At 50.9% G+C, this 12,467-nt stretch overlaps 1 protein-coding gene across 3 annotated transcripts in view; it reads left to right on the top strand.

Moving 5' to 3' along the window:
- The first annotated feature begins 472 nt into the window (after positions 1–472).
- mid2 (midline 2) overlaps positions 473–12,467 on the top strand; it is a 133,728-nt gene continuing 121,733 nt past the window's right edge. For 2 of the 3 annotated variants that reach the window (XM_029257403.1, XM_029257402.1), the window contains exon 1: positions 473–628. The gene's annotated coding sequence lies outside the window, so the exon portion shown is untranslated. The remainder of the gene's footprint in view (positions 629–12,467) is intronic. The other variant, XM_029257400.1, reaches the window with a different exon arrangement.

Raw genomic sequence — 12,467 nt, 5'->3', positions numbered from 1 at the left:
TGATACATGAGAGTACATTTCAGCTGACGTGCAGCAATAAATTAAATTATACGGTGCAGGGTGTATTGTACTGTATTTAGACTGTTATGAACGCGCGCGCGGCTCTGCCCTCCACTTCACAGCGTGGGGATGTCAATAACGGCTTCAAACACGGCGATGACCGCGAACGAGCGTCTATCTGCGCGTGTCTTTTTCCACCGCGAAGGGGGAGGACAGGCTCAGGCTGTGGGCGCGCGCGAGCGCGAGCGACAGAGCGAGCGCAGCGTCCGCTTAATGGGTCCCAGCTGCTGTGCCGCGCGCGTGGCTCCGTGACGTCGAGTGGAGTGGAGTGGAGAGGAGAGTGGAGGGAGCGCCTCTGCGGGAGGACACCGCCTCCATTCCTCAACATTCCCGTCGGAAGTGGCGAGGCACAGGCAGGGCGAACACGACGAAATAACCACGGCGAGCGCAGCCCGCTGCGGGTGTGAGCGAGGGAAGCGCGCGCTCTGGAGCAGCTGGTAAACAAGCGCGAGCCCGCCCTCCTCCTATCGCCGGCTCTAGCGGCCGTGAGCAGCGCTGCTGTGGCTGGTGTGGCGACTGAGCGCCGGGAACGGCGAGGCGGACGCGGACAGACGGCCCCGCGAGCCAGGTACGTGTGTCCGGGCAGCGCGGCGCGCGCGAAACGCAGCGGAGCTCGAGCGCTCTTTTCTCACTGAGCTCGCGGCCGGAGACGACGTACGTGTTGTGCTGCATGATTCTGCTCATTTTGTTGCGACGTTTCCGAGACGCGGACGCTTTCTTTGTGCCTTGTCAGAAATTTAACAGGAAAAAAAAAAGGCAGCGAGAACATTTAAAAAATATTTAAACTTGCTGTGCCGAATTGGCCGTGACTGTGGAAAGGACGCGAACGCGCAACTTCGCTATCCTCCTGTTTCCGTAAGACTTCGTTTCGTTGACGCCTCAGTCCGAAGAACTTCACTACTTGAACTTTTAATAGGATAAACACCTAAACAGGAAGGCAAGTTTCTGTGTTTGTGGCTGAAAGTGTGTGTGTGAGAGCGCGCGCGCGCTCCCGCGCCACGTCCTCAGTATGTCAAAATGTAGCTTTTTTTAAATTAGTGTTTGCCGAACTTTGACACATTCTGGGAGGAAATCATATGCGTTTGATGTCGTTTATTAATTAATGATTCGGTAGAAAACGTCCTGTTCGGAACCCTGTGGCGCACACACACCTCGCATAGTGGAGAACACACACGCACGTCCTCGCGGAGTGGGGGGCACGCGCGCGCACGCCTCGCGGAGTGGGATGCTGCCTGCCAACACGTGCCCTGGCTTGGTTTGCATGATCAGGTGTTTTTCTCCAAACCACCAACGAAAGAAAACGGAGGCGGCGTCGAGCTCTGCAAGGTGAACACCTGTGAACATTTCTGTCCAGATGCGCAGGTTACGAATAGTTTGTATGTGATGGTGGGGGTGGGGATGGCGGAAGGGGGTCCCTCAGCAGACTTCATTAAGTGTGTTCCTCACTGTGGACCGCAGGTCTCCTGGGCCCGGGCCGCGGAGGGCCGGCGGATGTGGGTTGAGGCAGCGCTGCCAGGATTCCAACCGAAGCAGCGATGCCAACCCACGCTCAGCGGCCGCCGTCCCTAAACGTACCTATTTGACTGGGCGAACTGAACCGAGGAGTCATCCGAGCTCAAGAAATGAGCTAATGGACCACTTCCTAAACGGTTGGGGTCTGCGAGTGTTTTCCGAACGTGCGTATAGCGTTCCGCGCCTCGGTGTTGTTCAGGGTGAAACTCTCCTTGCGTGGTGTTCTGTGACAAAGGGTAGGCCAGGGGTTTTCGGTTGCTCAGGCTTTTTTAGGGACGCGTTGCTCACAACCACAACTTGTCTCGGTTCGAGTTTATTTTGTATGTCAGCAAATTCACTTCACCATGAGCATGATTTAATAATATATATACTTTTTTTTTTCCCCCCCCCCAATTCCCAAGGGTGTTATGAGCAGGTGCGTGGGTCTAAGCCTTAAACGTCAAAGTTTTCAACTGTCTCAAGACCCTTTCCTTGGTTTTAATTAGATCCCCTCCCTAATAAGAACTGGCACACTGCCTCTTAGTTAATGACATTTCTTTCACATTTCTACATGTGATGGACCAATGTAATATCTTCCCACAATTATTGGCTACTTTCAGAAGGACAAGTCAATACTCGTCTCGCAATATTAATATAAAGTCGTGACTGAAGATCGTGGTGCTGCGAGGAAAGGACTGCATGTCCACACAAGCGTTCGAGATATTTTTCCTCTTGCATGAAAGAAGGACGAGGAGTGAGCATCAGTATGACCTGGAGATGCAATTTTATATTTGTTTATTGAAATGTGTATATGTGTGTGTGTGTGTGTGTGTGTGAGAGAGAGAGAGAAAGAGAAGGGTCATCTTCCTCACTTTGCAGCCCAGTTGATTATCTGGTTGTTTAAAGCTCATTTAAAGTGTTTTGCATAATGTCTGCACATACTCGAAAATGAGTGTCAATGAGTGTCAATACAATATAATTAGTTTTTTTTTTTTTTTTTTTTTTTTTTTTTGGCCCGTGATTCACTGACTTCATTACATGCACAATATCTCTAATGATCCGTTCACGTCTGCGATGCTGCTGGAGCCTCAGGGGAAATCTACAAATTGTCAAGTCACACACACACACGCTGGCTGGCTGGCCCTTCAGCCGTGTTATGACATCCCAAGTCCTGCTTTGCAGTTTGGTTGGTTGGCGGAAGCTGGTGCTCTTCTCTGGTCACCCAGTTTCCATTATTAGCTCAAGTTCTTCCGTGTTTTAATGAGTTCGCCCTGTTCGGTGTATAACCGTGATGATCTTAGAATATTTTTTTTTTTTTTTTTTGGTATCGCTACGATCGACGCATTTTTGTTTTCTCTTTGACGTGTTTGTCGCAATTGAGAACCTCACAGTGTATCTGGCAGCCTTTGCTCCGCCGATACAGACCCCGCATACTTATCTTCAATCCACAGCACTCGTCGGTTCACGAGGAATTCATTTCCGGTTTTCCTTTCATTTCACATTTTCCTTGCAAATGTTCTGCTTGCGGAAAGTACTGCTGTGCATCCCGTAGCAAACTGAACTAATGGCGACAAATTAATTTTCTTCGTGGAACTCCATCGTAAATACAAATGTTTAATGAAAACCGGCTTGCCTTGATAGCAGGATGTGCTTTTTGCCCATGTGCAACTTTCGATGGAAATCACGATGGACTCCGCAAAGAGAACTTCTGCATTATCTCATTTTGCAGCTTAATTTGTCCTGAATTGTGTGCTGGCGCTACAGTTAATGTGTAATGGGGTTCGGTGTTGAAGAAGCTTTCTCCTAAACCGGTACAGTTCCCAGGAGGCGTCTTTGTTATAAAACAAGCCGTGACGGTCGTCAGTAGCAGCTCCCGGTGCCTGACGTTGCGCGCAGCCGCGGTCGAAATCAACAGCGAGACAACAGGAGTTGTACACCTACACAGCGCCATGTGTTCATTCGCATTGTCCAAGTTGGAAGAACATGCCAGCTGTCAACGGTGCGCTGCTGTGAAGGGAGGAGCAACGCGTTCGGTCATATCTGTGCCAAGCTTCCTCGTGGTCCGCAACCCCCCTGCACCGGCCCAGTTCTGTGTCGAACAAGGATGCTTGGTGCGAGTTGTTACCGAGCCTGTTTCAGTCTGGAGAGTCGGTCCAAGTCCTCGGCATTGAGTTCGCTTGACCGCGATTATTGGTGGGGGTGGTGGACAGCCCCTGCTTCCTGGCCCTCCTCCTTCAGTATAAAACTAGCAGCGGTGGTGTGCATGGAAGCCCCTGCTGGGGTGGGGAAATTAGCATGTCATTTGAGTTCCGAAATAAATGGGCTACCTTTGCGCGAGTCAATGATCCCAGCAAGGTTTTTTCCCCCTCTTTTTTTTGTTTTTTTTTTTTTTTTTTTGTTTTTTTGGGGTCCCTTCTGCTTGTATAGTTGCTGCCATGTGTTCCCACTGTACCGCGTGTCTGTAGTGCAGTGCTGTCTATCAATATAGCAGCTCCTCTGTGAACATGAGACAGTCACAACTGTCATGTGGTATCAGTGTGCGATGCAAAGTCATAACAGGCCAACAGAATCAACGCTGCTGAAAAAAATTTCCCACATGCCGAATGCCAGTTTTCACATTTTGGTACTGCATTTGTTTGGTTGCAAAAAATGTTGTTAAAAAAAATAGATATCTATCTATATATACACACACACGCGGTCTGAAACCGCTTGTTCCGAGTGGGGTCGCGGCAAACCAGACCCTAACCTGGCAACACAGGGCTCAAAGCTGGAGGGGGAGGGGACGCACCCAGGGCGGGACGCCAGCCCATCACAAGGCACCCTAAGCGGGACTCGAACCCTAGACCCACCAGAGAGCAAGACCCAGCCAAGCCTGCTGTTCCGCTGCACCCCCCCAAATATATATATTTGCTAGTAATAAATCTGCATACATTTTAAGCAGTCACAGATGGTTGCAGATGATTCATTGCCTGAAAGTACAAGTTTTGTTGACCCACTAATGATCATACGGAAAGTGGCTTAACTGTGTAGTTTGTACAGAAACACTGGTTCAGACACTTTTTTTTTTTTTTGACGTGATTGAATCCTGTGTTGTACGGAATATGAAGACGTTGAAGTTGTATGAAGAAGTTATAAATCATTAAACTTAACAAAACCAATCAAATGTTTCTTTATTATGGAAAGCAGATGTAGAACAGATGGGAGTGTGATATCGCATAACTGGATCTCAGTTTCAGACATGAATCTTAAATATAAGATGCCTTTCATCAGTTGAAAGAACATCAACGCTTGATCACACTTGTGGAATAATTATAAAAACGTGCTGTTAGATGCAGAAAGTCAATGATGTTTGTAGTTTTTTTTTTTTTTGTGTGTGTGTGTGTGTGTGTGTGTGTGTAAAAATGTGTGCATGACCGTTGCAGCTTGCTATGTGTGTGTCTCCCTCGTGCCACGAGTGTGTGTTGGTGTATGTCAGCAGTGTGAGATCTCGGCCAGGGCGGACTTCTTCCCCGGGACAGCTGGGAAAGGGAGGGCCTGCGCTGCACAGTAGCCGTGTTCCTCACCCAGCAGGTGGCCCCGCCGGCGCGCACGGTGCTCCGAGGACGGCGGATCGGTACAGCCGTGATTTCCTTCGCTCTGCCGGGGGGATCGCGGCGTGGAGAACGAGGCCTTCGACAGGTTCGCCGGAGCGAAAGAGGACCCCGCCGTGCTGTTTTTCTCTCCCGGTTCTTAAGAGTTAGCGAGCGCTAAAGTTACAGAAGAGGGTGCTGCGCGCTTGTCCTCCCCCCTCTTGTCAATTAGGCTCCCGAGAAGTGCACACTGCACCATTAAACATATTGCTTTGTGCTCTCTCCGTGTCCCCATTGCACCCTGGGAGGGCGGTGGGACTTCCCCTGGGCCCGACTGGCATGTTGCTCTCGCATGTGACGCTGAGAACTGACTAGATGAACTTGGGGCCTCAGAGGATGCTGTGCTGTCTTTGCGTTTGTCTCGCTGATATTCCTGCCACCCCCCCTTTACCTGACACTTTTCTCCAAAGTAACTTACAATGTTAAGCTACACACAGTTATTTACCCATTTATACAGCTGGGCAGTTTTTTTCCAGAGCTGTTTAGGGTAGTACCTTGCTCAAGGTTCGAACCTGCAACTAAGCAGTTCTATCCGTTTCGCTATGAGGTGCCGTGGCCATGAATCAGTGGATAAGTTTCTTGCTGTTAGGAAGACGTGCGCACACGCCTTGTAACTTTTTGGGTGGCATGGTGGCACAGCGAGTAGCGTTGCAGTCTCACAGCACGTGGGTTCAATCTCCGCTCAGTCTGCGTGGAATTTGCATGTTCTTCGCAGACATGGGTTTTCTACGGGCGCTCTGGTTTCCTCCCACAGTCCAAAGACATGCACTAAATGTACTGCGTGCTGTTCAGGTTCCCACATAGTGTGTGAGTGACAGAGAGAGTGTGTTCCACTGATGTATGGATGAGTGACACAGTGTATCTAGCAGTGTAAGTCACCTTGGTAAATGAGGTGTGTAGGCTGATAGTAACACTACACGGAGTTCATTGGAAGTCGCTTTGGAGAAAAGTGTCTGCTAAATGAATAAATGTAAACTTAAGTGGCAATTGAGGCAGCTGTCATTCTTAAAAGCGATGTCCAAAAAAAAAAAGGCAATGGCAGGTTTCACAACCCAATAATTTTGAAATTAGGGTTAGGAATACAGTTTTGTTTGGAATTGCAGAACTGAGAGGGTTTGCTCATGTGATTGGAGGTGGGTGATGTGCAAGCTGATTCAGCCTTTTACCTCTGTTCTGCCGCTTTCTCTCTTTCCTGTTGGGGCAAAGGGTCCAGGAAAGTAAAAGGGCTCAATTTAGTTACGTCTTTTCTTGGAAAGTGTTTATTTCAACTAGCTGCTGCTTTCATGGCGCGCGCAACACGGTGGAAATGTGACTCTTCTCTCTCTCTCTCTCTCTGTGTGTCTGTGTGTGTGCGCACGCACATGCACATACAAACGGGAATGGGCACAGCTATCGAGAAGCTTGGTGTAAGCCGGCCAGCATGTGTGAACAAGATGAAGCCATTTCTGCAAAACCTTCAGTCCCAATATGAGATCTACAGGAGAAATGAAATATGAAGCGTGCCGTCTGCCCCCCTCTGCACTCCCCGCAGTAGCAGCGCAAAGTCGACGTCTGCGTCACGGATGGGCGTCTGCGGGACAGGCGCTGAAGCACCTCGGTACGCCGGCTAACGGCCGTAGGAGGGAATATTTTTCCAGGAACGTCTGCGAGAGCTCGGAAAGACGCGGGTTAAGGGCTTTCGAAAGGCAGCCGTGTTCGGCTGTTACTTTTCTCTTTCAGACCGCGCAGGAGACGCCGTGAGCTTGTGGTCTCCCCACGGTGTCCTCATCTGCATTCAGACGCAGCTCTCATCAGGGCCGTCGTGCTGCATTAGGTGAGAGCGTGCGGTAGAGTGTCGGTGACACGGCAGCAGCTCCTTTGGGATTCTTGATGCAGGCAGAGGGCACCTCGGGGTCAGCCAGCTGCAGGCCGCTCCGCTGTCCGACCCGCAGGAGGCATTGTAACGTCAGCTCCCCCATCCCCCCGCTACGAAGTCACCCGGCGAAGTGCGGAGGAGGAACAAGGTCAGGGCAGGTCACGGGAGCGCTTGGGCCCGTCCTTTACTCAGGGTCGTCCCCCCAATCCTTTTGATGCTGATTCCCCCCCCCCCAGCACTCCACACCATCTGAGACATCTGCTCTGCTAAGCAACCAACTTGGGCCACCGCATCCAAGCCAGTGCAGATGCAGCCCGGTGGTTATTTCAAAGTTGTTTTGAAAATATTGTTTAAGCTATCATTTTAATCTCTCGCAACACGTGAATCCATTGTAATTCCGTGGAAGTCGGTGTTTATCTCAGAAATGTTTCCTATCATGGTCAAAAAGCCAGAATTAAGTCTTCTGAGTTTTTTTTTTTTTATTATTTTTTATTTTTTCCCTCCCCCGTGTTAAGAGGGAGGGACTGGAGAAAGTGTGATGTGGTGACCATGTGACTATGCCCTTATCATTGAAGATTATTTCCATTTTTAGAAAGCAAAAACCGTTTGTACGGAGCCAGAATGGTGCTGAAAGGAAACGAATGTGATCCTCTCCAAAGTCGGTTCACTGTGGGGCGGCAGCACCGTAATTAACCCGCTTCAGTGGAAAATGCGTTTTTTTCTTTACCCGGAGAATGTCTTTAGTTTACATTTATTCATTTATCTGATGTGTTTCTCCAAAGTGACTTACACTATTAAGCTACTTTATTTACCCATTTATATAGATGGTAAATAAAATTACTGGAGCAATTTAGGGTAAGTATGTTAGTCATTAGGATTCCCAGATGAATTACAGCAGTAGGTGGGATTCGAACCTGCGACCTTTGGATCCGAAGCCTGCGGCTCTATGCGCTACTTGCCCTGCTGCCCCTAATTTGTACCCTTGTTTTTCTTAGGGACTCTTATCCGAGGGCACACAGACGGAAAATGACAGCCCAGAAAACAGGGACTACTGTTTGAGAAAACGTGCCCTGTGTTTTATGTGGGACTTCGAAAGCACGATATCCCAATCCGGCCGAGATGCTGTAACTGTACAGTCGGGAGAGCGTCGGAAACAATGTGCAACGCTGTTATTTCTCACCGTTGTGCCTGTGGGAAGACCGGAATGTTAAGTATTTCCAGAGAGACGAGCGATTAGACCCGGCCGCCGTCCACGGCACCCAGCGTGCGTGAGCATGCGGCAGCCTCGCGGTGACGCTCGAACCGCTCCTCGAGGTACGTGAGCCGCCACCCCCTGAATTAGTTTTGCCGGATCGAGGTGACCCGTTTCCTCGCTCCAGTTTCAGCAGTGACAGGCAGCGCCGGTCCAGTTGCCGCATCCTGAGAGACTGGCCCAGACAAAGTCCCCGTGTCCCTGAGTAACGAGCAAGGGGACAGCAAGGAATCGGAATCGCCCGGAAATGGTAGTTTTTCATAGAAATCAATCCTTTTATTTCCCCAGGTAGCATTACTTTACATTTATTCATTTAGCTGACGCTTTTCCTCCAAAGGAGCTTACAATGTTAAGGTTCCAATTAATTACCCATTTAATTTTACTGGAGTAATTCAGGGTAAGTACCTTGCTCAAGGCTCGAACCTGCGACCTTTGGGTCTAAAGGCAGTTGCTCTAACCATGACGCTACCAACTGTCCCCCGTTATGCTGATGAGAAGTGATAGTCAGTACATTGACAGTGTCAACTATTTTTATTCGATATACTGCAACTGCTCCGTGCATCAAAGTATACGTTGATCAAAGAATCCTTCGTTTGCAGCAATTACATCTTCGCCATTCTAGCTCAGTTTCTGAAGATATTCTGGGCAGGTTTTATGCCACACGTTTTGCAGCTCTTCCCAGAGGTGCGATCGTCTCTCTGACCTTACGGTAAAGCTCTTCCCTCAGGAGCTCGATAGGGTTCAGATGGGGTCATTGCGCCAGCTAAGCCATCAGAGACAGTTCTCCGGCTTCCCGTTTCTTCACCAAATAGGTTTTGCATGGCTTAGAAGTGCGCTTCAGATCATTGTCCTCCTGCACGATGAAATTTGCACCAATCAATCTCTCGTTTTAAAAAAGTATCAATTCTTTCAACAGTCCGAAGATTTCTATGTGACTCCAACCCTCTTGACGCCAGTGCAGCTGCCAGCATCCTGGCCGAAAGCGGTGCGACGGCCCAAGCGGTACTGAGGCGCTACCTAGCGATCACATCGAGACAGCTTCCTTGTCACTTTGGGGACAAAGGGCACCATGTGTGGTAACGCCCTGATCGTAGCAGCCATCGGTCCCTACCTCGTGGTCGGGCAGCTATGGGATGATCACGGAGGCTTTGAAAGCTTTATCGCGCAAGCGAAGGGATTAAAGCCGTGCCTGACCGCGTCCTTCAAGTCCCCCGCATTTCATTATGTTAAAACTGTCTGGTCCGTACATCTCGCACCCTCTTTCCGCTGACCTGAACGGGGCATCAATTATCTTGATTCGAGGGTTAACGCGATGGGCATGAGCTTATTGTCTTCGGACACAGAGGCCCCAATTTCGATTTAGGTGGAATCCGGCGAGTTCAGGAACATCAGCGGCTGATTGTGCTGCTCTGGTCTCATTAAGAGTTTCACTCAGAGAGCTGAAGATGTGCTGAGAAAAGGCGTTCCCTCAGTGCTCTTGGGCCCACGTCTTTTACTGCTCCACGTTGCCTTTGGTGTCCTTCTATAAAGCCTGGACGTGGGTTGGAGGCTGGGCGCGGCAGTCGTGCTCTACCTTTTCCGCAAGCTCTGCAGGATTCTCTTGTCTCCAAGATCTCGACCGAGACTGCCGGGTGAGTAGAACGTGACATCACTTGGCTGCTGAAGGTAAAGATGTGATTGCACAGTCAGCCAGTCAGTGTATTAATCCCAGTAGCCAAAGCTGTGCTGCGTCGTTTTAATATGGAGATGCGATTCATGCGCTGGCTGTCCGTAACCACGAATCCTAACGCATGGTATCTGCGCTCCAGAGCCTATCCAGGATTCACGGGGCAAGGTGGACAGGACACCAGTCCATTGCAGGGTAGACACACACACACTCCTACGCTAGTGACTGGGAGCACTCCTGTATGAACATGTAGACCGCACACACACTGGGCCACGTTCGATCCGATGTCCAGTCGTACCAGCGCCACACACTGTTTAACGCTGGCAGTTCCACGTGCCGGCAGAGTGCGGGCCCCTTGTAGGGCAGCGACCGCTCCTGGCGACGGGGCACGAAGGAATCGGCCTTAAAGAAACCGGATGAATTCCGCACTTCTGTCGCATTCCCAGATTCCTTGTAGCGCCTCGTCCACTTCGCAGTCGCTTACACGCTGGTGAGCGGGACACCAAGGGGCGTCGAACGCACGCACGGGTGCCCTGTGCCAGCGTGTAAGGCTCGCGTTTCTGCGCCGGTGCCATCTTCGCTGCCGGAGTTGAGCGCGCATTCCAGGGCTGCCGACTCGCTTGTCCCCGCAGCTCCAACCGCGTAGGAGGTTCGCGTCAGGCTCGAGCTACGAATAAAGACCGGCATTGTAGCCCCTTGCGCTGCTGCGACCGCGTCCCTCAGGGGAACTCCGTCCCTGACCGGGGGTCCTGGGAAACTCCCACGCCATGGGCCTCTAGCTCCAGGACACGTGAGCCGCGGGAGGAAACACGTGTGCGGTTTTGCGGGGCCGTGTTGGCGAGCGTAGCTGTTCCCAGAGATGCCGTTGAGGACTGTCGACTCCACCCGGCGCCGAGTCGGTTCGGTACGGCTGAACTGGCGATACCTTGTTTCCTGCACCCGACTGCGGCTGGTACCTCGTAGTTTCTCCAGGGTGTGCCGCGTGAGTCTCCCCCTCTGTGTTGCACACGTTCCTCCCCTAGAGCTAATTGGGCAGTTTGCTGAAACATCAGTGTTTGTGAAAGAGGAGACGTCCTCCTCGCACCCTGCTCCTGCAGCTCCGCCTCCTTTTTGTACATCTTTGTTTTTCTTTTTCAGATGTTTTGTTGCTCAGGGGCGTTTCCATTATTGCTAACGGATACCTCCCCCCCCCCCCCCCCCCCCCGAAAAGATGTCAGCCCGAGCTCTGGGTGGACAGGCTGCCAGAAACTTCTTTAGCCTTGTCCCTAAGGGCACATAGCATGTACTTGCTCTCATTCACTACCACTTTTTTTTTTTTTTTTTTTTTTTTTTAAAAAATAAATTATATCTCTTCAAAGGTGCGTGGAAAAACTGGCTGCAAAAAAGATAAAAAGTCCGAAAGTGAAACAATGTTCCGTGCAAGTTATGTCACTCGCAGTCCTATGAAAAAAAAAAAAAAAGTATTAGGCATTAAATGGACTCGGGTGCAATAGTGGCAGCTGAGAGAGAAACGGTGATGCAGCTGCTTTTTTCTCTTCCTCTGTGTGGAGGATAATGAAATGTGAGGAAATGTCAGGGCTGTGAAAACATGCCTGCCCCCGTATTTTTGAGAGCACAGCCCCCCGCAACCCCACCGTGTGCAGAGAGCTCTGCTAATGACCGCTCCGTCACATGGTTCAGGTTCACATGTGTGTCCCAGGCCACAGTGGGTGCCCTCTGAGAAGAAAGCTGGCCGGTGGAGGGGTGCTGTGCAGTTTATTGATCTGTCTGTCTCTCTCACACACACACACACACACACACACACACACACGTACGTGGCTGTGCTACCAAACCGCAGCTGATGATGATTGAGATGTTGTTCCACCGTGGCCTCAGAAGCACCTCCCCTTTCTGCCGTTTGCAGCGACAGCTGCCCCCACCGAGAAACTAGCAGTGTCGTCACAGGTTCGCAGCCCAGCATCCTGCGTCGCGTCTCATGCGTCCAGTGTCCTGCTCGCTGTGCTCAGCAGTGTTCTGCACGCTGAGGAAGGTCTGGGACTACATAAAGTTGGACTCATTTTATTGTCCCCAGTGCAGCATTTATTTATGTTAAACGGAGGGTGTAATTATCTCCCGCTTTATTCACAATGCTGGATTTATGATAATGAGCGTGGGGGCGAGATGTGCGAAGGCTGGCCCCACGTGAAGCTTTAAAGCCTAATTCCAGTTGATTAGGGCAGTGAGATCACTGCTGTCTGAAGTGCCGCGCTAACAGATAGGCCCCCCGCTGCACCGAGGTGCGGTGGAGTGAAGAAGAAGGGATGATACCCTGTAATCACGGCTCCACGGTTCAGGGGGCGTGCGTGTGGCGAGCGCGGCTGGCAGGAGAAGCCGAACCCGGGGACGGAGGGAGGCGCGCGCTGGCGCCGTCGCTTTGGCAACCCCGGTTTTATCTGCACCGCTCTACACGCAGCACTGCCACATGCAAACAGCTGCCACCGTGCTGGCTCTGTCGCCGTGGCGACCAGAGCATCA

The sequence above is a fragment of the Scleropages formosus genome, chromosome 13, assembly GCF_900964775.1.
Source record: "Scleropages formosus chromosome 13, fSclFor1.1, whole genome shotgun sequence".
In the NCBI taxonomy this organism is placed as follows: Eukaryota; Metazoa; Chordata; class Actinopteri; order Osteoglossiformes; family Osteoglossidae; genus Scleropages; species Scleropages formosus.
The sequence above is the reverse complement of the archived record's forward strand: the minus strand, read 5'-3'. Positions and strand labels throughout refer to the sequence as shown.